This window comes from Oncorhynchus nerka, linkage group LG17, assembly GCF_034236695.1.
Source record: "Oncorhynchus nerka isolate Pitt River linkage group LG17, Oner_Uvic_2.0, whole genome shotgun sequence".
Classification (NCBI taxonomy): domain Eukaryota; kingdom Metazoa; phylum Chordata; class Actinopteri; order Salmoniformes; family Salmonidae; genus Oncorhynchus; species Oncorhynchus nerka.
In genome coordinates this window covers 13,436,155-13,462,874 of record NC_088412.1, presented here as the reverse complement: position 1 = coordinate 13,462,874, position 26,720 = coordinate 13,436,155, and the positions used below count along the sequence as shown (strand labels likewise).

At 38.6% G+C, this 26,720-nt stretch overlaps 25 non-coding genes and 1 pseudogene across 25 annotated transcripts; all 26 read left to right on the top strand.

Annotated features, from left to right (window-relative positions):
- The first annotated feature begins 681 nt into the window (after positions 1-681).
- LOC135561497 (small nucleolar RNA U3) lies at positions 682-897 on the top strand. The gene has a single exon (XR_010459514.1). It is a non-coding gene; the product is annotated as a small nucleolar RNA U3 (small nucleolar RNA).
- Positions 898-1,683: 786 nt separating this feature from the next.
- Positions 1,684-1,899, top strand: LOC135561511 (small nucleolar RNA U3). The gene has a single exon (XR_010459529.1). It is a non-coding gene; the product is annotated as a small nucleolar RNA U3 (small nucleolar RNA).
- Positions 1,900-2,682: 783 nt separating this feature from the next.
- LOC135561510 (small nucleolar RNA U3) lies at positions 2,683-2,898 on the top strand. The gene has a single exon (XR_010459528.1). It is a non-coding gene; the product is annotated as a small nucleolar RNA U3 (small nucleolar RNA).
- Positions 2,899-3,682: 784 nt separating this feature from the next.
- On the top strand, positions 3,683-3,898 carry LOC135561496 (small nucleolar RNA U3). The gene has a single exon (XR_010459513.1). It is a non-coding gene; the product is annotated as a small nucleolar RNA U3 (small nucleolar RNA).
- Positions 3,899-4,683: 785 nt separating this feature from the next.
- Positions 4,684-4,899, top strand: LOC135561509 (small nucleolar RNA U3). The gene has a single exon (XR_010459527.1). It is a non-coding gene; the product is annotated as a small nucleolar RNA U3 (small nucleolar RNA).
- Positions 4,900-5,686: 787 nt separating this feature from the next.
- LOC135561474 (small nucleolar RNA U3) lies at positions 5,687-5,903 on the top strand. The gene has a single exon (XR_010459493.1). It is a non-coding gene; the product is annotated as a small nucleolar RNA U3 (small nucleolar RNA).
- Positions 5,904-6,689: 786 nt separating this feature from the next.
- Positions 6,690-6,905, top strand: LOC135561508 (small nucleolar RNA U3). The gene has a single exon (XR_010459526.1). It is a non-coding gene; the product is annotated as a small nucleolar RNA U3 (small nucleolar RNA).
- A 790-nt stretch (positions 6,906-7,695) lies between these two features.
- On the top strand, positions 7,696-7,911 carry LOC135561453 (small nucleolar RNA U3). The gene has a single exon (XR_010459472.1). It is a non-coding gene; the product is annotated as a small nucleolar RNA U3 (small nucleolar RNA).
- A 789-nt stretch (positions 7,912-8,700) lies between these two features.
- Positions 8,701-8,915, top strand: LOC135561480 (small nucleolar RNA U3). The gene has a single exon (XR_010459498.1). It is a non-coding gene; the product is annotated as a small nucleolar RNA U3 (small nucleolar RNA).
- Positions 8,916-9,702: 787 nt separating this feature from the next.
- Positions 9,703-9,921, top strand: LOC135561475 (small nucleolar RNA U3). The gene has a single exon (XR_010459494.1). It is a non-coding gene; the product is annotated as a small nucleolar RNA U3 (small nucleolar RNA).
- A 785-nt stretch (positions 9,922-10,706) lies between these two features.
- LOC135561507 (small nucleolar RNA U3) lies at positions 10,707-10,922 on the top strand. Its single transcript, XR_010459525.1, has one exon. It is a non-coding gene; the product is annotated as a small nucleolar RNA U3 (small nucleolar RNA).
- A 785-nt stretch (positions 10,923-11,707) lies between these two features.
- On the top strand, positions 11,708-11,924 carry LOC135561523 (small nucleolar RNA U3). The gene has a single exon (XR_010459541.1). It is a non-coding gene; the product is annotated as a small nucleolar RNA U3 (small nucleolar RNA).
- A 787-nt stretch (positions 11,925-12,711) lies between these two features.
- Positions 12,712-12,930, top strand: LOC135561472 (small nucleolar RNA U3). The gene has a single exon (XR_010459491.1). It is a non-coding gene; the product is annotated as a small nucleolar RNA U3 (small nucleolar RNA).
- A 783-nt stretch (positions 12,931-13,713) lies between these two features.
- On the top strand, positions 13,714-13,929 carry LOC135561506 (small nucleolar RNA U3). Its single transcript, XR_010459524.1, has one exon. It is a non-coding gene; the product is annotated as a small nucleolar RNA U3 (small nucleolar RNA).
- Positions 13,930-14,714: 785 nt separating this feature from the next.
- LOC135561505 (small nucleolar RNA U3) lies at positions 14,715-14,930 on the top strand. Its single transcript, XR_010459523.1, has one exon. It is a non-coding gene; the product is annotated as a small nucleolar RNA U3 (small nucleolar RNA).
- A 787-nt stretch (positions 14,931-15,717) lies between these two features.
- LOC135561482 (small nucleolar RNA U3) lies at positions 15,718-15,932 on the top strand. The gene has a single exon (XR_010459500.1). It is a non-coding gene; the product is annotated as a small nucleolar RNA U3 (small nucleolar RNA).
- A 784-nt stretch (positions 15,933-16,716) lies between these two features.
- On the top strand, positions 16,717-16,932 carry LOC135561452 (small nucleolar RNA U3). Its single transcript, XR_010459471.1, has one exon. It is a non-coding gene; the product is annotated as a small nucleolar RNA U3 (small nucleolar RNA).
- A 787-nt stretch (positions 16,933-17,719) lies between these two features.
- On the top strand, positions 17,720-17,924 carry LOC135561477 (small nucleolar RNA U3; annotated as a pseudogene).
- Positions 17,925-18,697: 773 nt separating this feature from the next.
- LOC135561451 (small nucleolar RNA U3) lies at positions 18,698-18,913 on the top strand. Its single transcript, XR_010459470.1, has one exon. It is a non-coding gene; the product is annotated as a small nucleolar RNA U3 (small nucleolar RNA).
- A 788-nt stretch (positions 18,914-19,701) lies between these two features.
- LOC135561504 (small nucleolar RNA U3) lies at positions 19,702-19,917 on the top strand. The gene has a single exon (XR_010459522.1). It is a non-coding gene; the product is annotated as a small nucleolar RNA U3 (small nucleolar RNA).
- A 787-nt stretch (positions 19,918-20,704) lies between these two features.
- LOC135561450 (small nucleolar RNA U3) lies at positions 20,705-20,920 on the top strand. Its single transcript, XR_010459469.1, has one exon. It is a non-coding gene; the product is annotated as a small nucleolar RNA U3 (small nucleolar RNA).
- A 782-nt stretch (positions 20,921-21,702) lies between these two features.
- On the top strand, positions 21,703-21,919 carry LOC135561485 (small nucleolar RNA U3). Its single transcript, XR_010459503.1, has one exon. It is a non-coding gene; the product is annotated as a small nucleolar RNA U3 (small nucleolar RNA).
- Positions 21,920-22,707: 788 nt separating this feature from the next.
- LOC135561449 (small nucleolar RNA U3) lies at positions 22,708-22,923 on the top strand. The gene has a single exon (XR_010459468.1). It is a non-coding gene; the product is annotated as a small nucleolar RNA U3 (small nucleolar RNA).
- A 785-nt stretch (positions 22,924-23,708) lies between these two features.
- Positions 23,709-23,924, top strand: LOC135561495 (small nucleolar RNA U3). Its single transcript, XR_010459512.1, has one exon. It is a non-coding gene; the product is annotated as a small nucleolar RNA U3 (small nucleolar RNA).
- Positions 23,925-24,715: 791 nt separating this feature from the next.
- LOC135561522 (small nucleolar RNA U3) lies at positions 24,716-24,931 on the top strand. Its single transcript, XR_010459540.1, has one exon. It is a non-coding gene; the product is annotated as a small nucleolar RNA U3 (small nucleolar RNA).
- A 785-nt stretch (positions 24,932-25,716) lies between these two features.
- LOC135561494 (small nucleolar RNA U3) lies at positions 25,717-25,932 on the top strand. The gene has a single exon (XR_010459511.1). It is a non-coding gene; the product is annotated as a small nucleolar RNA U3 (small nucleolar RNA).
- The last annotated feature ends 788 nt before the right edge of the window (positions 25,933-26,720 follow it).

Below are 26,720 nucleotides of genomic sequence, written 5' to 3'. Positions count from 1 at the left end.
GTTTTCTGGCTTTCGTTGATCTCCATGTCCAGCCCTTATATTTTGCTTCAAAATGAGGTGTTTTAACATTTTCCTTTCAGGACAACCTTTGACCTTCATACGTAGAAGAACCTTGTACTTTCTAACAACTTTTATGTAGCTTGTGAGCATCATAGAGCAAAACATGTTACATGTGCATGTTCTATAGAGTCTCAGCTTTTCATAGATAGCTTTTAGTAGTTTGTAATTCAAACCATTCTGACTCTACAGATGTTTTTGTAAAAAAAAAGATCCGGGCCTGGGCACCTTCGAATCCATCTTTGTCTCACAAACACAGCTCTATCTCAGCCCCCGTTAATCACACAGACTAACTCTTGGTACCACTGGATGCGGAAGACAAAGACAAATCTGATGGTACAACCCATACGTCTATAGCTAAAACACACAATGTTTAAACGGGGGTAGACTTCAACAAAAATAACCGCCTTTGAAATATGGATGGCTGTCCACCAACATTAGGTCATATTTTACCTGTTGGCAACCAGCATCGTTGACCATATTTCTCATTTGAGGAACCTAGCAATTCTCCATAATTAACATAATTTGATTGCAACAACTGTTGATGCTGAGAATGCAACACAAACCGGTGGTGCAAATGCTCTTTTCAAGATGCTCCACCTTGATCACAACAACTTATGCACCAAGACTATACTTTCAGGGATCATTTCTATAGTGCTTTACTTGAGAAATGTGTGTCTAAAGTGGTAGATCTCGCTATCCATGATGACGATTCAAGATATTCCCGTTCAGAGCATGAATCTGGTGGTTAGAAATGACTTTGCTCATTTTTCTTCCACCTTTGATGACTGTTCCTTGTTCTTCAATGAACGTGGATGAAGGGAATATGTTCTGAGTGGATGTTAACCATGTACAATAAAAACTACTGAAATGTCTCCCAAATCCTTATTGTTAGTAAAATAAAATCTCTTGAATCAGTCCTGAGACCCCAGCAATAATCTTTTCAGTTTTCTGGCTTTCGTTGATCTCCATGTCCAGCCCTTATATTTTGCTTCAAAATGAGGTGTTTTAACATTTTCCTTTCAGGACAACCTTTGACCTTCATACGTAGAAGAACCTTGTACTTTCTAACAACTTTTATGTAGCTTGTGAGCATCATAGAGCAAAACATGTTACATGTGCATGTTCTATAGAGTCTCAGCTTTTCATAGATAGCTTTTAGTAGTTTGTAATTCAAACCATTCTGACTCTACAGATGTTTTTGTAAAAAACGATCCGGGCCTGGGCACCTTCGGAATCCATCTTTGTCTCACAAACACAGCTCTATCTCAGCCCCCGTTAATCACACAGACTAACTCTTGGTACCACTGGATGCGGAAGACAAAGACAAATCTGATGGTACAACCCATACGTCTATAGCTAAAACACACAATGTTTAAACGGGGGTAGACTTCAACAAAAATAACCGGCTTTGAAATATGGATGGCTGTCCACCAACATTAGGTCATATTTTACCTGTTGGCAACCAGCATCGTTGACCATATTTCTCATTTGAGGAACCTAGCAATTCTCCATAATTAACATAATTTGATTGCAACAACTGTTGATGCTGAGAATGCAACACAAACCGGTGGTGCAAATGCTCTTTTCAAGATGCTCCACCTTGATCACAACAACTTATGCACCAAGACTATACTTTCAGGGATCATTTCTATAGTGCTTTACTTGAGAAATGTGTGTCTAAAGTGGTAGATCTCGCTATCCATGATGACGATTCAAGATATTCCCGTTCAGAGCATGAATTTGGTGGTTAGAAATGACTTTGCTCATTTTTCTTCCACCTTTGATGACTGTTCCTTGTTCTTCAATGAACGTGGATGAAGGGAATATGTTCTGAGTGGATGTTAACCATGTACAATAAAAACTACTGAAATGTCTCCCAAATCCTTATTGTTAGTAAAATAAAATCTCTTGAATCAGTCCTGAGACCCCAGCAATAATCTTTTCAGTTTTCTGGCTTTCGTTGATCTCCATGTCCAGCCCTTATATTTTGCTTCAAAATGAGGTGTTTTAACATTTTCCTTTCAGGACAACCTTTGACCTTCATACGTAGAAGAACCTTGTACTTTCTAACAACTTTTATGTAGCTTGTGAGCATCATAGAGCAAAACATGTTACATGTGCATGTTCTATAGAGTCTCAGCTTTTCATAGATAGCTTTTAGTAGTTTGTAATTCAAACCATTCTGACTCTACAGATGTTTTTGTAAAAAAGACCCGGGCCTGGGCACCTTCGGAATCCATCTTTGTCTCACAAACACAGCTCTATCTCAGCCCCGTTAATCACACAGACTAACTCTTGGTACCACTGGATGCGGAAGACAAAGACAAATCTGATGGTACAACCCATACGTCTATAGCTAAAACACACAATGTTTAAACGGGGGTAGACTTCAACAAAAATAACCGCTTTGAAATATGGATGGCTGTCCACCAACATTAGGTCATATTTTACCTGTTGGCAACCAGCATCGTTGACCATATTTCTCATTTGAGGAACCTAGCAATTCTCCATAATTAACATAATTTGATTGCAACAACTGTTGATGCTGAGAATGCAACACAAACCGGTGGTGCAAATGCTCTTTTCAAGATGCTCCACCTTGATCACAACAACTTATGCACCAAGACTATACTTTCAGGGATCATTTCTATAGTGCTTTACTTGAGAAATGTGTGTCTAAAGTGGTAGATCTCGCTATCCATGATGACGATTCAAGATATTCCCGTTCAGAGCATGAATTTGGTGGTTAGAAATGACTTTGCTCATTTTTCTTCCACCTTTGATGACTGTTCCTTGTTCTTCAATGAACGTGGATGAAGGGAATATGTTCTGAGTGGATGTTAACCATGTACAATAAAAACTACTGAAATGTCTCCCAAATCCTTATTGTTAGTAAAATAAAATCTCTTGAATCAGTCCTGAGACCCCAGCAATAATCTTTTCAGTTTTCTGGCTTTCGTTGATCTCCATGTCCAGCCCTTATATTTTGCTTCAAAATGAGGTGTTTTAACATTTTCCTTTCAGGACAACCTTTGACCTTCATACGTAGAAGAACCTTGTACTTTCTAACAACTTTTATGTAGCTTGTGAGCATCATAGAGCAAAACATGTTACATGTGCATGTTCTATAGAGTCTCAGCTTTCCATAGATAGCTTTTAGTAGTTTGTAATTCAAACCATTCTGACTCTACAGATGTTTTTGTAAAAAACGATCCGGGCCTGGGCATCTTCGGAATCCATCTTTGTCTCACAAACACAGCTCTATCTCAGCCCCGTTAATCACACAGACTAACTCTTGGTACCACTGGATGCGGAAGACAAAGACAAATCTGATGGTACAACCCATACGTCTATAGCTAAAACACACAATGTTTAAACGGGGGTAGACTTCAACAAAAATAACCGCCTTTGAAATATGGATGGCTGTCCACCAACATTAGGTCATATTTTACCTGTTGGCAACCAGCATCGTTGACCATATTTCTCATTTGAGGAACCTAGCAATTCTCCATAATTAACATAATTTGATTGCAACAACTGTTGATGCTGAGAATGCAACACAAACCGGTGGTGCAAATGCTCTTTCAAGATGCTCCACCTTGATCACAACAACTTATGCACCAAGACTATACTTTCAGGGATCATTTCTATAGTGCTTTACTTGAGAAATGTGTGTCTAAAGTGGTAGATCTCGCTATCCATGATGACGATTCAAGATATTCCCGTTCAGAGCATGAATCTGGTGGTTAGAAATGACTTTGCTCATTTTTCTTCCACCTTTGATGACTGTTCCTTGTTCTTCAATGAACGTGGATGAAGGGAATATGTTCTGAGTGGATGTTAACCATGTACAATAAAAACTACTGAAATGTCTCCCAAATCCTTATTGTTAGTAAAATAAAATCTCTTGAATCAGTCCTGAGACCCCAGCAATAATCTTTTCAGTTTTCTGGCTTTCGTTGATCTCCATGTCCAGCCCTTATATTTTGCTTCAAAATGAGGTGTTTTAAACATTTTCCTTTCAGGACAACCTTTGACCTTCATACGTAGAAGAACCTTGTACTTTCTAACAACTTTTATGTAGCTTGTGAGCATCATAGAGCAAAACATGTTACATGTGCATGTTCTATAGAGTCTCAGCTTTTCATAGATAGCTTTTAGTAGTTTGTAATTCAAACCATTCTGACTCTACAGATGTTTTTGAAAAAAAACGATCCGGGCCTGGGCATCTTCGAATCCATCTTTGTCTCACAAACACAGCTCTATCTCAGCCCCGTTAATCACACAGACTAACTCTTGGTACCACTGGATGCGGAAGACAAAGACAAATCTGATGGTACAACCCATACGTCTATAGCTAAAACACACAATGTTTAAACGGGGTAGACTTCAACAAAAATAACCGGCTTTGAAATATGGATGGCTGTCCACCAACATTAGGTCATATTTTACCTGTTGGCAACCAGCATCGTTGACCATATTTCTCATTTGAGGAACCTAGCAATTCTCCATAATTAACATAATTTGATTGCAACAACTGTTGATGCTGAGAATGCAACACAAACCGGTGGTGCAAATGCTCTTTTCAAGATGCTCCACCTTGATCACAACAACTTATGCACCAAGACTATACTTTCAGGGATCATTTCTATAGTGCTTTACTTGAGAAATGTGTGTCTAAAGTGGTAGATCTCGCTATCCATGATGACGATTCAAGATATTCCCGTTCAGAGCATGAATTTGGTGGTTAGAAATGACTTTGCTCATTTTTCTTCCACCTTTGATGACTGTTCCTTGTTCTTCAATGAACGTGGATGAAGGGAATATGTTCTGAGTGGATGTTAACCATGTACAATAAAAACTACTGAAATGTCTCCCAAATCCTTATTGTTAGTAAAATAAAATCTCTTGAATCAGTCCTGAGACCCCAGCAATAATCTTTTCAGTTTTCTGGCTTTCGTTGATCTCCATGTCCAGCCCTTATATTTTGCTTCAAAATGAGGTGTTTTAACATTTTCCTTTCAGGACAACCTTTGACCTTCATACGTAGAAGAACCTTGTACTTTCTAACAACTTTTATGTAGCTTGTGAGCATCATAGAGCAAAACATGTTACATGTGCATGTTCGATAGAGTCTCAGCTTTCCATAGATAGCTTTTAGTAGTTTGTAATTCAAACCATTCTGACTCTACAGATGTTTTTGTAAAAAAAAAGACCGGGCCTGGGCATCTTCGGAATCCATCTTTGTCTCACAAACACAGCTCTATCTCAGCCACCGTTAATCACACAGACTAACTCTTGGTACCACTGGATGCGGAAGACAAAGACAAATCTGATGGTACAACCCATACGTCTATAGCTAAAACACACAATGTTTAAACGGGGGTAGACTTCAACAAAAATAACCGCCTTTGAAATATGGATGGCTGTCCACCAACATTAGGTCATATTTTACCTGTTGGCAACCAGCATCGTTGACCATATTTCTCATTTGAGGAACCTAGCAATTCTCCATAATTAACATAATTTGATTGCAACAACTGTTGATGCTGAGAATGCAACACAAACCGGTGGTGCAAATGCTCTTTTCAAGATGCTCCACCTTGATCACAACAACTTATGCACCAAGACTATACTTTCAGGGATCATTTCTATAGTGCTTTACTTGAGAAATGTGTGTCTAAAGTGGTAGATCTCGCTATCCATGATGACGATTCAAGATAATTCTCGTTCAGAGCATGAATTTGGTGGTTAGAAATGACTTTGCTCATTTTTCTTCCACCTTTGATGACTGTTCCTTGTTCTTCAATGAACGTGGATGAAGGGGATATGTTCTGAGTGGATGTTAACCATGTACAATAAAAACTACTGAAATGTCTCCCAAATCCTTATTGTTAGTAAAATAAAATCTCTTGAATCAGTCCTGAGACCCCAGCAATAATCTTTTCAGTTTTCTGGCTTTCGTTGATCTCCATGTCCAGCCCTTATATTTTGCTTCAAAATGAGGTGTTTTAACATTTTCCTTTCAGGACAACCTTTGACCTTCATACGTAGAAGAACCTTGTACTTTCTAACAACTTTTATGTAGCTTGTGAGCATCATAGAGCAAAACATGTTACATGTGCATGTTCGATAGAGTCTCAGCTTTCCATAGATAGCTTTTAGTAGTTTGTAATTCAAACCATTCTGACTCTACAGATGTTTTTGTAAAAAAACGATCCGGGCCTGGGCATCTTCGAATCCATCTTTGTCTCACAAACACAGCTCTATCTCAGCCCCCGTTAATCACACAGACTAACTCTTGGTACCACTGGATGCGGAAGACAAAGACAAATCTGATGGTACAACCCATACGTCTATAGCTAAAACACACAATGTTTAAACGGGGGTAGACTTCAACAAAAATAACCGCCTTTGAAATATGGATGGCTGTCCACCAACATTAGGTCATATTTTACCTGTTGGCAACCAGCATCGTTGACCATATTTCTCATTTGAGGAACCTAGCAATTCTCCATAATTAACATAATTTGATTGCAACAACTGTTGATGCTGAGAATGCAACACAAACCGGTGGTGCAAATGCTCTTTTCAAGATGCTCCACCTTGATCACAACAACTTATGCACCAAGACTATACTTTCAGGGATCATTTCTATAGTGCTTTACTTGAGAAATGTGTGTCTAAAGTGGTAGATCTCGCTATCCATGATGACGATTCAAGATATTCCCGTTCAGAGCATGAATTTGGTGGTTAGAAATGACTTTGCTCATTTTTCTTCCACCTTTGATGACTGTTCCTTGTTCTTCAATGAACGTGGATGAAGGGAATATGTTCTGAGTGGATGTTAACCATGTACAATAAAAACTACTGAAATGTCTCCCAAATCCTTATTGTTAGTAAAATAAAATCTCTTGAATCAGTCCTGAGACCCCAGCAATAATCTTTTCAGTTTTCTGGCTTTCGTTGATCTCCATGTCCAGCCCTTATATTTTGCTTCAAAATGAGGTGTTTTAACATTTTCCTTTCAGGACAACCTTTGACCTTCATACGTAGAAGAACCTTGTACTTTCTAACAACTTTTATGTAGCTTGTGAGCATCATAGAGCAAAACATGTTACATGTGCATGTTCGATAGAGTCTCAGCTTTCCATAGATAGCTTTTAGTAGTTTGTAATTCAAACCATTCTGACTCTACAGATGTTTTTGTAAAAAAAAAACGATCCGGGCCTGGGCATCTTCGGAATCCATCTTTGTCTCACAAACACAGCTCTATCTCAGCCACCGTTAATCACACAGACTAACTCTTGGTACCACTGGATGCGGAAGACAAAGACAAATCTGATGGTACAACCCATACGTCTATAGCTAAAACACACAATGTTTAAACGGGGGTAGACTTCAACAAAAATACCGGCCTTTGAAATATGGATGGCTGTCCACCAACATTAGGTCATATTTTACCTGTTGGCAACCAGCATCGTTGACCATATTTCTCATTTGAGGAACCTAGCAATTCTCCATAATTAACATAATTTGATTGCAACAACTGTTGATGCTGAGAATGCAACACAAACCGGTGGTGCAAATGCTCTTTTCAAGATGCTCCACCTTGATCACAACAACTTATGCACCAAGACTATACTTTCAGGGATCATTTCTATAGTGCTTTACTTGAGAAATGTGTGTCTAAAGTGGTAGATCTCGCTATCCATGATGACGATTCAAGATATTCTCGTTCAGAGCATGAATTTGGTGGTTAGAAATGACTTTGCTCATTTTTCTTCCACCTTTGATGACTGTTCCTTGTTCTTCAATGAACGTGGATGAAGGGAATATGTTCTGAGTGGATGTTAACCATGTACAATAAAAACTACTGAAATGTCTCCCAAATCCTTATTGTTAGTAAAATAAAATCTCTTGAATCAGTCCTGAGACCCCAGCAATAATCTTTTCAGTTTTCTGGCTTTCGTTGATCTCCATGTCCAGCCCTTATATTTTGCTTCAAAATGAGGTGTTTTAACATTTTCCTTTCAGGACAACCTTTGACCTTCATACGTAGAAGAACCTTGTACTTTCTAACAACTTTTATGTAGCTTGTGAGCATCATAGAGCAAAACATGTTACATGTGCATGTTCGATAGAGTCTCAGCTTTCCATAGATAGCTTTTAGTAGTTTGTAATTCAAACCATTCTGACTCTACAGATGTTTTTGTAAAAAAAAAGATCCGGGCCTGGGCATCTTCGAATCCATCTTGCATCTTTGTCTCACAAACACAGCTCTATCTCAGCCCCGTTAATCACACAGACTAACTCTTGGTACCACTGGATGCGGAAGACAAAGACAAATCTGATGGTACACCCCATACGTCTATAGCTAAAACACACAATGTTTAAACGGGGGTAGACTTCAACAAAAATAACCGGCTTTGAAATATGGATGGCTGTCCACCAACATTAGGTCATATTTTACCTGTTGGCAACCAGCATCGTGACCATATTTCTCATTTGAGGAACCTAGCAATTCTCCATAATTAACATAATTTGATTGCAACAACTGTTGATGCTGAGAATGCAACACAAACCGGTGGTGCAAATGCTCTTTTGATGCTCCACCTTGATCACAACAACTTATGCACCAAGACTATACTTTCAGGGATCATTTCTATAGTGCTTTACTTGAGAAATGTGTGTCTAAAGTGGTAGATCTCGCTATCCATGATGACGATTCAAGATATTCCGTTCAGAGCATGAATCTGGTGGTTAGAAATGACTTTGCTCATTTTTCTTCCACCTTTGATGACTGTTCCTTGTTCTTCAATGAACGTGGATGAAGGGAATATGTTCTGAGTGGATGTTAACCATGTACAATAAAAACTACTGAAATGTCTCCCAAATCCTTATTGTTAGTGAAATAAAATCTCTTGAATCAGTCCTGAGACCCCAGCAATAATCTTTTCAGTTTTCTGGCTTTCGTTGATCTCCATGTCCAGCCCTTATATTTTGCTTCAAAATGAGGTGTTTTAACATTTTCCTTTCAGGACAACCTTGACCTTCATACGTAGAAGAACCTTGTACTTTCTAACAACTTTTATGTAGCTTGTGAGCATCATAGAGCAAAACATGTTACATGTGCATGTTCTATAGAGTCTCAGCTTTCCATAGATAGCTTTTAGTAGTTTGTAATTCAAACCATTCTGACTCTACAGATGTTTTTGTAAAAAAAAAAAAATCCGGGCCTGGGCATCTTCGGAATCCATCTTTGTCTCACAAACACAGCTCTATCTCAGCCCCCGTTAATCACACAGACTAACTCTTGGTACCACTGGATGCGGAAGACAAAGACAAATCTGATGGTACAACCCATACGTCTATAGCTAAAACACACAATGTTTAAACGGGGTAGACTTCAACAAAAATAACCGCTTTGAAATATGGATGGCTGTCCACCAACATTAGGTCATATTTTACCTGTTGGCAACCAGCATCGTTGACCATATTTCTCATTTGAGGAACCTAGCAATTCTCCATAATTAACATAATTTGATTGCAACAACTGTTGATGCTGAGAATGCAACACAAACCGGTGGTGCAAATGCTCTTTTCAAGATGCTCCACCTTGATCACAACAACTTATGCACCAAGACTATACTTTCAGGGATCATTTCTATAGTGCTTTACTTGAGAAATGTGTGTCTAAAGTGGTAGATCTCGCTATCCATGATGGTCAAGATTCAAGATATTCCCGTTCAGAGCATGAATTTGGTGGTTAGAAATGACTTTGCTCATTTTTCTTCCACCTTTGATGACTGTTCCTTGTTCTTCAATGAACGTGGATGAAGGGAATATGTTCTGAGTGGATGTTAACCATGTACAATAAAAACTACTGAAATGTCTCCCAAATCCTTATTGTTAGTAAAATAAAATCTCTTGAATCAGTCCTGAGACCCCAGCAATAATCTTTTCAGTTTTCTGGCTTTCGTTGATCTCCATGTCCAGCCCTTATATTTTGCTTCAAAATGAGGTGTTTTAACATTTTCCTTTCAGGACAACCTTTGACCTTCATACGTAGAAGAACCTTGTACTTTCTAACAACTTTTATGTAGCTTGTGAGCATCATAGAGCAAAACATGTTACATGTGCATGTTCTATAGAGTCTCAGCTTTCCATAGATAGCTTTTAGTAGTTTGTAATTCAAACCATTCTGACTCTACAGATGTTTTTGTAAAAAAAAGATCCGGGCCTGGGCATCTTCGAATCCATCTTTGTCTCACAAACACAGCTCTATCTCAGCCCCGTTAATCACACAGACTAACTCTTGGTACCACTGGATGCGGAAGACAAAGACAAATCTGATGGTACAACCCATACGTCTATAGCTAAAACACACAATGTTTAAACGGGGGTAGACTTCAACAAAAATAACCGGCTTTGAAATATGGATGGCTGTCCACCAACATTAGGTCATATTTTACCTGTTGGCAACCAGCATCGTTGACCATATTTCTCATTTGAGGAACCTAGCAATTCTCCATAATTAACATAATTTGATTGCAACAACTGTTGATGCTGAGAATGCAACACAAACCGGTGGTGCAAATGCTCTTTTCAAGATGCTCCACCTTGATCACAACAACTTATGCACCAAGACTATACTTTCAGGGATCATTTCTATAGTGCTTTACTTGAGAAATGTGTGTCTAAAGTGGTAGATCTCGCTATCCATGATGACGATTCAAGATATTCCCGTTCAGAGCATGAATTTGGTGGTTAGAAATGACTTTGCTCATTTTTCTTCCACCTTTGATGACTGTTCCTTGTTCTTCAATGAACGTGGATGAAGGGAATATGTTCTGAGTGGATGTTAACCATGTACAATAAAAACTACTGAAATGTCTCCCAAATCCTTATTGTTAGTAAAATAAAATCTCTTGAATCAGTCCTGAGACCCCAGCAATAATCTTTTCAGTTTTCTGGCTTTCGTTGATCTCCATGTCCAGCCCTTATATTTTGCTTCAAAATGAGGTGTTTTAACATTTTCCTTTCAGGACAACCTTTGACCTTCATACGTAGAAGAACCTTGTACTTTCTAACAACTTTTATGTAGCTTGTGAGCATCATAGAGCAAAACATGTTACATGTGCATGTTCTATAGAGTCTCAGCTTTCCATAGATAGCTTTTAGTAGTTTGTAATTCAAACCATTCTGACTCTACAGATGTTTTTGTAAAAAAGATCCGGGCCTGGGCATCTTCGGAATCCATCTTTGTCTCACAAACACAGCTCTATCTCAGCCCCCGTTAATCACACAGACTAACTCTTGGTACCACTGGATGCGGAAGACAAAGACAAATCTGATGGTACAACCCATACGTCTATAGCTAAAACACACAATGTTTAAACGGGGGTAGACTTCAACAAAAATAACCGCCTTTGAAATATGGATGGCTGTCCACCAACATTAGGTCATATTTTACCTGTTGGCAACCAGCATCGTTGACCATATTTCTCATTTGAGGAACCTAGCAATTCTCCATAATTAACATAATTTGATTGCAACAACTGTTGATGCTGAGAATGCAACACAAACCGGTGGTGCAAATGCTCTTTTCAAGATGCTCCACCTTGATCACAACAACTTATGCACCAAGACTATACTTTCAGGGATCATTTCTATAGTGCTTTACTTGAGAAATGTGTGTCTAAAGTGGTAGATCTCGCTATCCATGATGACGATTCAAGATATTCCCGTTCAGAGCATGAATCTGGTGGTTAGAAATGACTTTGCTCATTTTTTCTTCCACCTTTGATGACTGTTCCTTGTTCTTCAATGAACGTGGATGAAGGGAATATGTTCTGAGTGGATGTTAACCATGTACAATAAAAACTACTGAAATGTCTCCCAAATCCTTATTGTTAGTAAAATAAAATCTCTTGAATCAGTCCTGAGACCCCAGCAATAATCTTTTCAGTTTTCTGGCTTTCGTTGATCTCCATGTCCAGCCCTTATATTTTGCTTCAAAATGAGGTGTTTTAACATTTTCCTTTCAGGACAACCTTTGACCTTCATACGTAGAAGAACCTTGTACTTTCTAACAACTTTTATGTAGCTTGTGAGCATCATAGAGCAAAACATGTTACATGTGCATGTTCTATAGAGTCTCAGCTTTTCATAGATAGCTTTTAGTAGTTTGTAATTCAAACCATTCTGACTCTACAGATGTTTTTGTAAAAAAAAGACCCGGGCCTGGGCACCTTCGGAATCCATCTTTGTCTCACAAACACAGCTCTATCTCAGCCCCCGTTAATCACACAGACTAACTCTTGGTACCACTGGATGCGGAAGACAAAGACAAATCTGATGGTACAACCCATACGTCTATAGCTAAAACACACAATGTTTAAACGGGGGTAGACTTCAACAAAAATAACCGCCTTTGAAATATGGATGGCTGTCCACCAACATTAGGTCATATTTTACCTGTTGGCAACCAGCATCGTTGACCATATTTCTCATTTGAGGAACCTAGCAATTCTCCATAATTAACATAATTTGATTGCAACAACTGTTGATGCTGAGAATGCAACACAAACCGGTGGTGCAAATGCTCTTTTCAAGATGCTCCACCTTGATCACAACAACTTATGCACCAAGACTATACTTTCAGGGATCATTTCTATAGTGCTTTACTTGAGAAATGTGTGTCTAAAGTGGTAGATCTCGCTATCCATGATGACGATTCAAGATATTCCCGTTCAGAGCATGAATCTGGTGGTTAGAAATGACTTTGCTCATCATTTTTCTTCCACCTTTGATGACTGTTCCTTGTTCTTCAATGAACGTGGATGAAGGGAATATGTTCTGAGTGGATGTTAACCATGTACAATAAAAACTACTGAAATGTCTCCCAAATCCTTATTGTTAGTGAAATAAAATCTCTTGAATCAGTCCTGAGACCCCAGCAATAATCTTTTCAGTTTTCTGGCTTTCGTTGATCTCCATGTCCAGCCCTTATATTTTGCTTCAAAATGAGGTGTTTTAACATTTTCCTTTCAGGACAACCTTTGACCTTCATACGTAGAAGAACCTTGTACTTTCTAACAACTTTTATGTAGCTTGTGAGCATCATAGAGCAAAACATGTTACATGTGCATGTTCTATAGAGTCTCAGCTTTTCCATAGATAGCTTTTAGTAGTTTGTAATTCAAACCATTCTGACTCTACAGATGTTTTTGTAAAAAAGACCGGGCCTGGGCACCTTCGAATCCATCTTTGTCTCACAAACACAGCTCTATCTCAGCCCCCGTTAATCACACAGACTAACTCTTGGTACCACTGGATGCGGAAGACAAAGACAAATCTGATGGTACAACCCATACGTCTATAGCTAAAACACACAATGTTTAAACGGGGTAGACTTCAACAAAAATAACCGCCTTTGAAATATGGATGGCTGTCCACCAACATTAGGTCATATTTTACCTGTTGGCAACCAGCATCGTTGACCATATTTCTCATTTGAGGAACCTAGCAATTCTCCATAATTAACATAATTTGATTGCAACAACTGTTGATGCTGAGAATGCAACACAAACCGGTGGTGCAAATGCTCTTTTCAAGATGCTCCACCTTGATCACAACAACTTATGCACCAAGACTATACTTTCAGGGATCATTTCTATAGTGCTTTACTTGAGAAATGTGTGTCTAAAGTGGTAGATCTCGCTATCCATGATGACGATTCAAGATATTCCCGTTCAGAGCATGAATTTGGTGGTTAGAAATGACTTTGCTCATTTTTCTTCCACCTTTGATGACTGTTCCTTGTTCTTCAATGAACGTGGATGAAGGGAATATGTTCTGAGTGGATGTTAACCATGTACAATAAAAACTACTGAAATGTCTCCCAAATCCTTATTGTTAGTGAAATAAAATCTCTTGAATCAGTCCTGAGACCCCAGCAATAATCTTTTCAGTTTTCTGGCTTTCGTTGATCTCCATGTCCAGCCCTTATATTTTGCTTCAAAATGAGGTGTTTTAACATTTTCCTTTCAGGACAACCTTTGACCTTCATACGTAGAAGAACCTTGTACTTTCTAACAACTTTTATGTAGCTTGTGAGCATCATAGAGCAAAACATGTTACATGTGCATGTTCTATAGAGTCTCAGCTTTTCATAGATAGCTTTTAGTAGTTTGTAATTCAAACCATTCTGACTCTACAGATGTTTTTGTAAAAAAAAGACCCGGGCCTGGGCATCTTCGAATCCATCTTTGTCTCACAAACACAGCTCTATCTCAGCCCCGTTAATCACACAGACTAACTCTTGGTACCACTGGATGCGGAAGACAAAGACAAATCTGATGGTACAACCCATACGTCTATAGCTAAAACACACAATGTTTAAACGGGGTAGACTTCAACAAAAATAACCGGCCTTTGAAATATGGATGGCTGTCCACCAACATTAGGTCATATTTTACCTGTTGGCAACCAGCATCGTTGACCATATTTCTCATTTGAGGAACCTAGCAATTCTCCATAATTAACATAATTTGATTGCAACAACTGTTGATGCTGAGAATGCAACACAAACCGGTGGTGCAAATGCTCTTTTCAAGATGCTCCACCTTGATCACAACAACTTATGCACCAAGACTATACTTTCAGGGATCATTTCTATAGTGCTTTACTTGAGAAATGTGTGTCTAAAGTGGTAGATCTCGCTATCCATGATGACGATTCAAGATATTCCCGTTCAGAGCATGAATTTGGTGGTTAGAAATGACTTTGCTCATTTTTCTTCCACCTTTGATGACTGTTCCTTGTTCTTCAATGAACGTGGATGAAGGGAATATGTTCTGAGTGGATGTTAACCATGTACAATAAAAACTACTGAAATGTCTCCCAAATCCTTATTGTTAGTAAAATAAAATCTCTTGAATCAGTCCTGAGACCCCAGCAATAATCTTTTCAGTTTTCTGGCTTTCGTTGATCTCCATGTCCAGCCCTTATATTTTGCTTCAAAATGAGGTGTTTTAACATTTTCCTTTCAGGACAACCTTTGACCTTCATACGTAGAAGAACCTTGTACTTTCTAACAACTTTTATGTAGCTTGTGAGCATCATAGAGCAAAACATGTTACATGTGCATGTTCTATAGAGTCTCAGCTTTCCATAGATAGCTTTTAGTAGTTTGTAATTCAAACCATTCTGACTCTACAGATGTTTTTGTAAAAAAAGATCCGGGCCTGGGCATCTTCGGAATCCATCTTTGTCTCACAAACACAGCTCTATCTCAGCCCCCGTTAATCACACAGACTAACTCTTGGTACCACTGGATGCGGAAGACAAAGACAAATCTGATGGTACAACCCATACGTCTATAGCTAAAACACACAATGTTTAAACGGGGGTAGACTTCAACAAAAATAACCGGCTTTTGAAATATGGATGGCTGTCCACCAACATTAGGTCATATTTTACCTGTTGGCAACCAGCATCGTTGACCATATTTCTCATTTGAGGAACCTAGCAATTCTCCATAATTAACATAATTTGATTGCAACAACTGTTGATGCTGAGAATGCAACACAAACCGGTGGTGCAAATGCTCTTTTCAAGATGCTCCACCTTGATCACAACAACTTATGCACCAAGACTATACTTTCAGGGATCATTTCTATAGTGCTTTACTTGAGAAATGTGTGTCTAAAGTGGTAGATCTCGCTATCCATGATGACGATTCAAGATATTCCGTTCAGAGCATGAATTTGGTGGTTAGAAATGACTTTGCTCATTTTTCTTCCACCTTTGATGACTGTTCCTTGTTCTTCAATGAACGTGGATGAAGGGAATATGTTCTGAGTGGATGTTAACCATGTACAATAAAAACTACTGAAATGTCTCCCAAATCCTTATTGTTAGTAAAATAAAATCTCTTGAATCAGTCCTGAGACCCCAGCAATAATCTTTTCAGTTTTCTGGCTTTCGTTGATCTCCATGTCCAGCCCTTATATTTTGCTTCAAAATGAGGTGTTTTAACATTTTCCTTTCAGGACAACCTTTGACCTTCATACGTAGAAGAACCTTGTACTTTCTAACAACTTTTATGTAGCTTGTGAGCATCATAGAGCAAAACATGTTACATGTGCATGTTCTATAGAGTCTCAGCTTTCCATAGATAGCTTTTAGTAGTTTGTAATTCAAACCATTCTGACTCTACAGATGTTTTTGTAAAAAAGATCCGGGCCTGGGCATCTTCGAATCCATCTTTGTCTCACAAACACAGCTCTATCTCAGCCCCCGTTAATCACACAGACTAACTCTTGGTACCACTGGATGCGGAAGACAAAGACAAATCTGATGGTACAACCCATACGTCTATAGCTAAAACACACAATGTTTAAACGGGGGTAGACTTCAACAAAAATAACCGCCTTTGAAATATGGATGGCTGTCCACCAACATTAGGTCATATTTTACCTGTTGGCAACCAGCATCGTTGACCATATTTCTCATTTGAGGAACCTAGCAATTCTCCATAATTAACATAATTTGATTGCAACAACTGTTGATGCTGAGAATGCAACACAAACCGGTGGTGCAAATGCTCTTTTCAAGATGCTCCACCTTGATCACAACAACTTATGCACCAAGACTATACTTTCAGGGATCATTTCTATAGTGCTTTACTTGAGAAATGTGTGTCTAAAGTGGTAGATCTCGCTATCCATGATGACGATTCAAGATATTCTCGTTCAGAGCATGAATTTGGTGGTTAGAAATGACTTTGCTCATTTTTCTTCCACCTTTGATGACTGTTCCTTGTTCTTCAATGAACGTGGATGAAGGGAATATGTTCTGAGTGGATGTTAACCATGTACAATAAAAACTACTGAAATGTCTCCCAAATCCTTATTGTTAGTAAAATAAAATCTCTTGAATCAGTCCTGAGACCCCAGCAATAATCTTTTCAGTTTTCTGGCTTTCGTTGATCTCCATGTCCAGCCCTTATATTTTGCTTCAAAATGAGGTGTTTTAACATTTTCCTTTCAGGACAACCTTTGACCTTCATACGTAGAAGAACCTTGTACTTTCTAACAACTTTTATGTAGCTTGTGAGCATCATAGAGCAAAACATGTTACATGTGCATGTTCTATAGAGTCTCAGCTTTTCATAGATAGCTTTTAGTAGTTTGTAATTCAAACCATTCTGACTCTACAGATGTTTTTGTAAAAAAAAGATCCGGGCCTGGGCATCTTCGAAATCCATCTTTGTCTCACAAACACAGCTCTATCTCAGCCGCCGTTAATCACACAGACTAACTCTTGGTACCACTGGATGCGGAAGACAAAGACAAATCTGATGGTACAACCCATACGTCTATAGCTAAAACACACAATGTTTAAACGGGGGTAGACTTCAACAAAAATAACCACCTTTGAAATATGGATGGCTGTCCACCAACATTAGGTCATATTTTACCTGTTGGCAACCAGCATCGTTGACCATATTTCTCATTTGAGGAACCTAGCAATTCTCCATAATTAACATAATTTGATTGCAACAACTGTTGATGCTGAGAATGCAACACAAACCGGTGGTGCAAATGCTATTTTCAAGATGCTCCACCTTGATCACAACAACTTATGCACCAAGACTATACTTTCAGGGATCATTTCTATAGTTCTTTACTTGAGAAATGTGTGTCTAAAGTGGTAGATCTCGCTATCCATGATGACGATTCAAGATATTCCCGTTCAGAGCATGAATTTGGTGGTTAGAAGTGACTTTGTTCATTTTTCTTCCACCTTTGATGACTGTTCCTTGTTCTTCAATGAACGTGGATGTTTACCATGTACAATAAAAACTACTGAAATGTCTCCCAAATCCTTATTGTTAGTAAAATAAAATCTCTTGAATCAGTCCTGAGACCCCAGCAATAATCTTTTCAGTTTTCTGGCTTTCGTTGATCTCCATGTCCAGCCCTTATATTTTGCTTCAAAATGAGGTGTTTTAACATTTTCCTTTCAGGACAACCTTTGACCTTCATACGTAGAAGAACCTTGTACTTTCTAACAACTTTTATGTAGCTTGTGAGCATCATAGAGCAAAACATGTTACATGTGCATGTTCGATAGAGTCTCAGCTTTCCATAGATAGCTTTTAGTAGTTTGTAATTCAAACCATTCTGACTCTACAGATGTTTTTGTAAAAAAAAACGATCCGGGCCTGGGCATCTTCGAATCCATCTTTGTCTCACAAACACAGCTCTATCTCAGCCCCGTTAATCACACAGACTAACTCTTGGTACCACTGGATGCGGAAGACAAAGACAAATCTGATGGTACAACCCATACGTCTATAGCTAAAACACACAATGTTTAAACGGGGTAGACTTCAACAAAAATAACCGCCTTTGAAATATGGATGGCTGTCCACCAACATTAGGTCATATTTTACCTGTTGGCAACCAGCATCGTTGACCATATTTCTCATTTGAGGAACCTAGCAATTCTCCATAATTAACATAATTTGATTGCAACAACTGTTGATGCTGAGAATGCAACACAAACCGGTGGTGCAAATGCTCTTTTCAAGATGCTCCACCTTGATCACAACAACTTATGCACCAAGACTATACTTTCAGGGATCATTTCTATAGTGCTTTACTTGAGAAATGTGTGTCTAAAGTGGTAGATCTCGCTATCCATGATGACGATTCAAGATATTCTCGTTCAGAGCATGAATTTGGTGGTTAGAAATGACTTTGCTCATTTTTCTTCCACCTTTGATGACTGTTCCTTGTTCTTCAATGAACGTGGATGAAGGGAATATGTTCTGAGTGGATGTTAACCATGTACAATAAAAACTACTGAAATGTCTCCCAAATCCTTATTGTTAGTAAAATAAAATCTCTTGAATCAGTCCTGAGACCCCAGCAATAATCTTTTCAGTTTTCTGGCTTTCGTTGATCTCCATGTCCAGCCCTTATATTTTGCTTCAAAATGAGGTGTTTTAACATTTTCCTTTCAGGACAACCTTTGACCTTCATACGTAGAAGAACCTTGTACTTTCTAACAACTTTTATGTAGCTTGTGAGCATCATAGAGCAAAACATGTTACATGTGCATGTTCGATAGAGTCTCAGCTTTCCATAGATAGCTTTTAGTAGTTTGTAATTCAAACCATTCTGACTCTACAGATGTTTTTGTAAAAAAAACGATCCGGGCCTGGGCATCTTCGGAATCCATCTTTGTCTCACAAACACAGCTCTATCTCAGCCCCCGTTAATCACACAGACTAACTCTTGGTACCACTGGATGCGGAAGACAAAGACAAATCTGATGGTACAACCCATACGTCTATAGCTAAAACACACAATGTTTAAACGGGGGTAGACTTCAACAAAAATAACCGCCTTTGAAATATGGATGGCTGTCCACCAACATTAGGTCATATTTTACCTGTTGGCAACCAGCATCGTTGACCATATTTCTCATTTGAGGAACCTAGCAATTCTCCATAATTAACATAATTTGATTGCAACAACTGTTGATGCTGAGAATGCAACACAAACCGGTGGTGCAAATGCTCTTTTCAAGATGCTCCACCTTGATCACAACAACTTATGCACCAAGACTATACTTTCAGGGATCATTTCTATAGTGCTTTACTTGAGAAATGTGTGTCTAAAGTGGTAGATCTCGCTATCCATGATGACGATTCAAGATATTCCCGTTCAGAGCATGAATTTGGTGGTTAGAAATGACTTTGCTCATTTTTCTTCCACCTTTGATGACTGTTCCTTGTTCTTCAATGAACGTGGATGAAGGGAATATGTTCTGAGTGGATGTTAACCATGTACAATAAAAACTACTGAAATGTCTCCCAAATCCTTATTGTTAGTAAAATAAAATCTCTTGAATCAGTCCTGAGACCCCAGCAATAATCTTTTCAGTTTTCTGGCTTTCGTTGATCTCCATGTCCAGCCCTTATATTTTGCTTCAAAATGAGGTGTTTTAACATTTTCCTTTCAGGACAACCTTTGACCTTCATACGTAGAAGAACCTTGTACTTTCTAACAACTTTTATGTAGCTTGTGAGCATCATAGAGCAAAACATGTTACATGTGCATGTTCTATAGAGTCTCAGCTTTCCATAGATAGCTTTTAGTAGTTTGTAATTCAAACCATTCTGACTCTACAGATGTTTTTGTAAAAAAACGATCCGGGCCTGGGCATCTTCGGAATCCATCTTTGTCTCACAAACACAGCTCTATCTCAGCCCCCGTTAATCACACAGACTAACTCTTGGTACCACTGGATGCGGAAGACAAAGACAAATCTGATGGTACAACCCATACGTCTATAGCTAAAACACACAATGTTTAAACGGGGGTAGACTTCAACAAAAATAACCGCCTTTGAAATATGGATGGCTGTCCACCAACATTAGGTCATATTTTACCTGTTGGCAACCAGCATCGTTGACCATATTTCTCATTTGAGGAACCTAGCAATTCTCCATAATTAACATAATTTGATTGCAACAACTGTTGATGCTGAGAATGCAACACAAACCGGTGGTGCAAATGCTCTTTTCAAGATGCTCCACCTTGATCACAACAACTTATGCACCAAGACTATACTTTCAGGGATCATTTCTATAGTGCTTTACTTGAGAAATGTGTGTCTAAAGTGGTAGATCTCGCTATCCATGATGACGATTCAAGATATTCTCGTTCAGAGCATGAATTTGGTGGTTAGAAATGACTTTGCTCATTTTTCTTCCACCTTTGATGACTGTTCCTTGTTCTTCAATGAACGTGGATGAAGGGAATATGTTCTGAGTGGATGTTAACCATGTACAATAAAAACTACTGAAATGTCTCCCAAATCCTTATTGTTAGTAAAATAAAATCTCTTGAATCAGTCCTGAGACCCCAGCAATAATCTTTTCAGTTTTCTGGCTTTCGTTGATCTCCATGTCCAGCCCTTATATTTTGCTTCAAAATGAAGTGTTTTAACATTTTCCTTTCAGGACAACCTTTGACCTTCATACGTAGAAGAACCTTGTACTTTCTAACAACTTTTATGTAGCTTGTGAGCATCATAGAGCAAAACATGTTACATGTGCATGTTCGATAGAGTCTCAGCTTTCCATAGATAGCTTTTAGTAGTTTGTAATTCAAACCATTCTGACTCTACAGATGTTTTTGTAAAAAAGATCCGGGCCTGGGCATCTTCGAATCCATCTTTGTCTCACAAACACAGCTCTATCTCAGCCCCCGTTAATCACACAGACTAACTCTTGGTACCACTGGATGCGGAAGACAAAGACAAATCTGATGGTACAACCCATACGTCTATAGCTAAAACACACAATGTTTAAACGGGGTAGACTTCAACAAAAATAACCGGCTTTGAAATATGGATGGCTGTCCACCAACATTAGGTCATATTTTACCTGTTGGCAACCAGCATCGTTGACCATATTTCTCATTTGAGGAACCTAGCAATTCTCCATAATTAACATAATTTGATTGCAACAACTGTTGATGCTGAGAATGCAACACAAACCGGTGGTGCAAATGCTCTTTCAAGATGCTCCACCTTGATCACAACAACTTATGCACCAAGACTATACTTTCAGGGATCATTTCTATAGTGCTTTACTTGAGAAATGTGTGTCTAAAGTGGTAGATCTCGCTATCCATGATGACGATTCAAGATATTCTCGTTCAGAGCATGAATCTGGTGGTTAGAAAATGACTTTGCTCATTTTTCTTCCACCTTTGATGACTGTTCCTTGTTCTTCAATGAACGTGGATGAAGGGAATATGTTCTGAGTGGATGTTAACCATGTACAATAAAAACTACTGAAATGTCTCCCAAATCCTTATTGTTAGTAAAATAAAATCTCTTGAATCAGTCCTGAGACCCCAGCAATAATCTTTTCAGTTTTCTGGCTTTCGTTGATCTCCATGTCCAGCCCTTATATTTTGCTTCAAAATGAGGTGTTTTAACATTTTCCTTTCAGGACAACCTTTGACCTTCATACGTAGAAGAACCTTGTACTTTCTAACAACTTTTATGTAGCTTGTGAGCATCATAGAGCAAAACATGTTACATGTGCATGTTCGATAGAGTCTCAGCTTTCCATAGATAGCTTTTAGTAGTTTGTAATTCAAACCATTCTGACTCTACAGATGTTTTTGTAAAAAAAACGATCCGGGCCTGGGCATCTTCGGAATCCATCTTTGTCTCACAAACACAGCTCTATCTCAGCCCCCGTTAATCACACAGACTAACTCTTGGTACCACTGGATGCGGAAGACAAAGACAAATCTGATGGTACACCCCATACGTCTATAGCTAAAACACACAATGTTTAAACGGGGGTAGACTTCAACAAAAATAACCGGCTTTGAAATATGGATGGCTGTCCACCAACATTAGGTCATATTTTACCTGTTGGCAACCAGCATCGTTGACCATATTTCTCATTTGAGGAACCTAGCAATTCTCCATAATTAACATAATTTGATTGCAACAACTGTTGATGCTGAGAATGCAACACAAACCGGTGGTGCAAATGCTCTTTTCAAGATGCTCCACCTTGATCACAACAACTTATGCACCAAGACTATACTTTCAGGGATCATTTCTATAGTGCTTTACTTGAGAAATGTGTGTCTAAAGTGGTAGATCTCGCTATCCATGATGACGATTCAAGATATTCTCGTTCAGAGCATGAATTTGGTGGTTAGAAATGACTTTGCTCATTTTTCTTCCACCTTTGATGACTGTTCCTTGTTCTTCAATGAACGTGGATGAAGGGAATATGTTCTGAGTGGATGTTAACCATGTACAATAAAAACTACTGAAATGTCTCCCAAATCCTTATTGTTAGTAAAATAAAATCTCTTGAATCAGTCCTGAGACCCCAGCAATAATCTTTTCAGTTTTCTGGCTTTCGTTGATCTCCATGTCCAGCCCTTATATTTTGCTTCAAAATGAGGTGTTTTAACATTTTCCTTTCAGGACAACCTTTGACCTTCATACGTAGAAGAACCTTGTACTTTCTAACAACTTTTATGTAGCTTGTGAGCATCATAGAGCAAAACATGTTACATGTGCATGTTCTATAGAGTCTCAGCTTTTCATAGATAGCTTTTAGTAGTTTGTAATTCAAACCATTCTGACTCTACAGATGTTTTTGTAAAAAACGATCCGGGCCTGGGCATCTTCGGAATCCATCTTTGTCTCACAAACACAGCTCTATCTCAGCCCCCGTTAATCACACAGACTAACTCTTGGTACCACTGGATGCGGAAGACAAAGACAAATCTGATGGTACAACCCATACGTCTATAGCTAAAACACACAATGTTTAAACGGGGTAGACTTCAACAAAAATAACCGCCTTTGAAATATGGATGGCTGTCCACCAACATTAGGTCATATTTTACCTGTTGGCAACCAGCATCGTTGACCATATTTCTCATTTGAGGAACCTAGCAATTCTCCATAATTAACATAATTTGATTGCAACAACTGTTGATGCTGAGAATGCAACACAAACCGGTGGTGCAAATGCTCTTTTCAAGATGCTCCACCTTGATCACAACAACTTATGCACCAAGACTATACTTTCAGGGATCATTTCTATAGTGCTTTACTTGAGAAATGTGTGTCTAAAGTGGTAGATCTCGCTATCCATGATGACGATTCAAGATATTCCCGTTCAGAGCATGAATCTGGTGGTTAGAAATGACTTTGCTCATTTTTCTTCCACCTTTGATGACTGTTCCTTGTTCTTCAATGAACGTGGATGAAGGGAATATGTTCTGAGTGGATGTTAACCATGTACAATAAAAACTACTGAAATGTCTCCCAAATCCTTATTGTTAGTAAAATAAAATCTCTTGAATCAGTCCTGAGACCCCAGCAATAATCTTTTCAGTTTTCTGGCTTTCGTTGATCTCCATGTCCAGCCCTTATATTTTGCTTCAAAATGAGGTGTTTTAACATTTTCCTTTCAGGACAACCTTTGACCTTCATACGTAGAAGAACCTTGTACTTTCTAACAACTTTTATGTAGCTTGTGAGCATCATAGAGCAAAACATGTTACATGTGCATGTTCGATAGAGTCTCAGCTTTCCATAGATAGCTTTTAGTAGTTTGTAATTCAAACCATTCTGACTCTACAGATGTTTTTGTAAAAAAAAAAAAGCGATCCGGGCCTGGGCATCTTCGAATCCATCTTTGTCTCACAAACACAGCTCTATCTCAGCCCCGTTAATCACACAGACTAACTCTTGGTACCACTGGATGCGGAAGACAAAGACAAATCTGATGGTACAACCCATACGTCTATAGCTAAAACACACAATGTTTAAACGGGGGTAGACTTCAACAAAAATAACCGGCTTTGAAATATGGATGGCTGTCCACCAACATTAGGTCATATTTTACCTGTTGGCAACCAGCATCGTTGACCATATTTCTCATTTGAGGAACCTAGCAATTCTCCATAATTAACATAATTTGATTGCAACAACTGTTGATGCTGAGAATGCAACACAAACCGGTGGTGCAAATGCTCTTTTCAAGATGCTCCACCTTGATCACAACAACTTATGCACCAAGACTATACTTTCAGGGATCATTTCTATAGTGCTTTACTTGAGAAATGTGTGTCTAAAGTGGTAGATCTCGCTATCCATGATGACGATTCAAGATATTCTCGTTCAGAGCATGAATCTGGTGGTTAGAAATGACTTTGCTCATTTTTCTTCCACCTTTGATGACTGTTCCTTGTTCTTCAATGAACGTGGATGAAGGGAATATGTTCTGAGTGGATGTTAACCATGTACAATAAAAACTACTGAAATGTCTCCCAAATCCTTATTGTTAGTAAAATAAAATCTCTTGAATCAGTCCTGAGACCCCAGCAATAATCTTTTCAGTTTTCTGGCTTTCGTTGATCTCCATGTCCAGCCCTTATATTTTGCTTCAAAATGAAGTGTTTTAACATTTTCCTTTCAGGACAACCTTTGACCTTCATACGTAGAAGAACCTTGTACTTTCTAACAACTTTTATGTAGCTTGTGAGCATCATAGAGCAAAACATGTTACATGTGCATGTTCTATAGAGTCTCAGCTTTTCATAGATAGCTTTTAGTAGTTTGTAATTCAAACCATTCTGACTCTACAGATGTTTTTGTAAAAAAAGATCCGGGCCTGGGCATCTTCGAATCCATCTTTGTCTCACAAACACAGCTCTATCTCAGCCCCCGTTAATCACACAGACTAACTCTTGGTACCACTGGATGCGGAAGACAAAGACAAATCTGATGGTACAACCCATACGTCTATAGCTAAAACACACAATGTTTAAACGGGGGTAGACTTCAACAAAAATAACCGGCTTTGAAATATGGATGGCTGTCCACCAACATTAGGTCATATTTTACCTGTTGGCAACCAGCATCGTTGACCATATTTCTCATTTGAGGAACCTAGCAATTCTCCATAATTAACATAATTTGATTGCAACAACTGTTGATGCTGAGAATGCAACACAAACCGGTGGTGCAAATGCTCTTTTCAAGATGCTCCACCTTGATCACAACAACTTATGCACCAAGACTATACTTTCAGGGATCATTTCTATAGTGCTTTACTTGAGAAATGTGTGTCTAAAGTGGTAGATCTCGCTATCCATGATGACGATTCAAGATATTCCCGTTCAGAGCATGAATCTGGTGGTTAGAAATGACTTTGCTCATTTTTCTTCCACCTTTGATGACTGTTCCTTGTTCTTCAATGAACGTGGATGAAGGGAATATGTTCTGAGTGGATGTTAACCATGTACAATAAAAACTACTGAAATGTCTCCCAAATCCTTATTGTTAGTAAAATAAAATCTCTTGAATCAGTCCTGAGACCCCAGCAATAATCTTTTCAGTTTTCTGGCTTTCGTTGATCTCCATGTCCAGCCCTTATATTTTGCTTCAAAATGAAGTGTTTTAACATTTTCCTTTCAGGACAACCTTTGACCTTCATACGTAGAAGAACCTTGTACTTTCTAACAACTTTTATGTAGCTTGTGAGCATCATAGAGCAAAACATGTTACATGTGCATGTTCTATAGAGTCTCAGCTTTTCATAGATAGCTTTTAGTAGTTTGTAATTCAAACCATTCTGACTCTACAGATGTTTTTGTAAAAAAAAAAACGATCCGGGCCTGGGCATCTTCGGAATCCATCTTTGTCTCACAAACACAGCTCTATCTCAGACCCCGTTAATCACACAGACTAACTCTTGGTACCACTGGATGCGGAAGACAAAGACAAATCTGATGGTACAACCCATACGTCTATAGCTAAAACACACAATGTTTAAACGGGGGTAGACTTCAACAAAAATAACCGGCTTTGAAATATGGATGGCTGTCCACCAACATTAGGTCATATTTTACCTGTTGGCAACCAGCATCGTTGACCATATTTCTCATTTGAGGAACCTAGCAATTCTCCATAATTAACATAATTTGATTGCAACAACTGTTGATGCTGAGAATGCAACACAAACCGGTGGTGCAAATGCTCTTTTCAAGATGCTCCACCTTGATCACAACAACTTATGC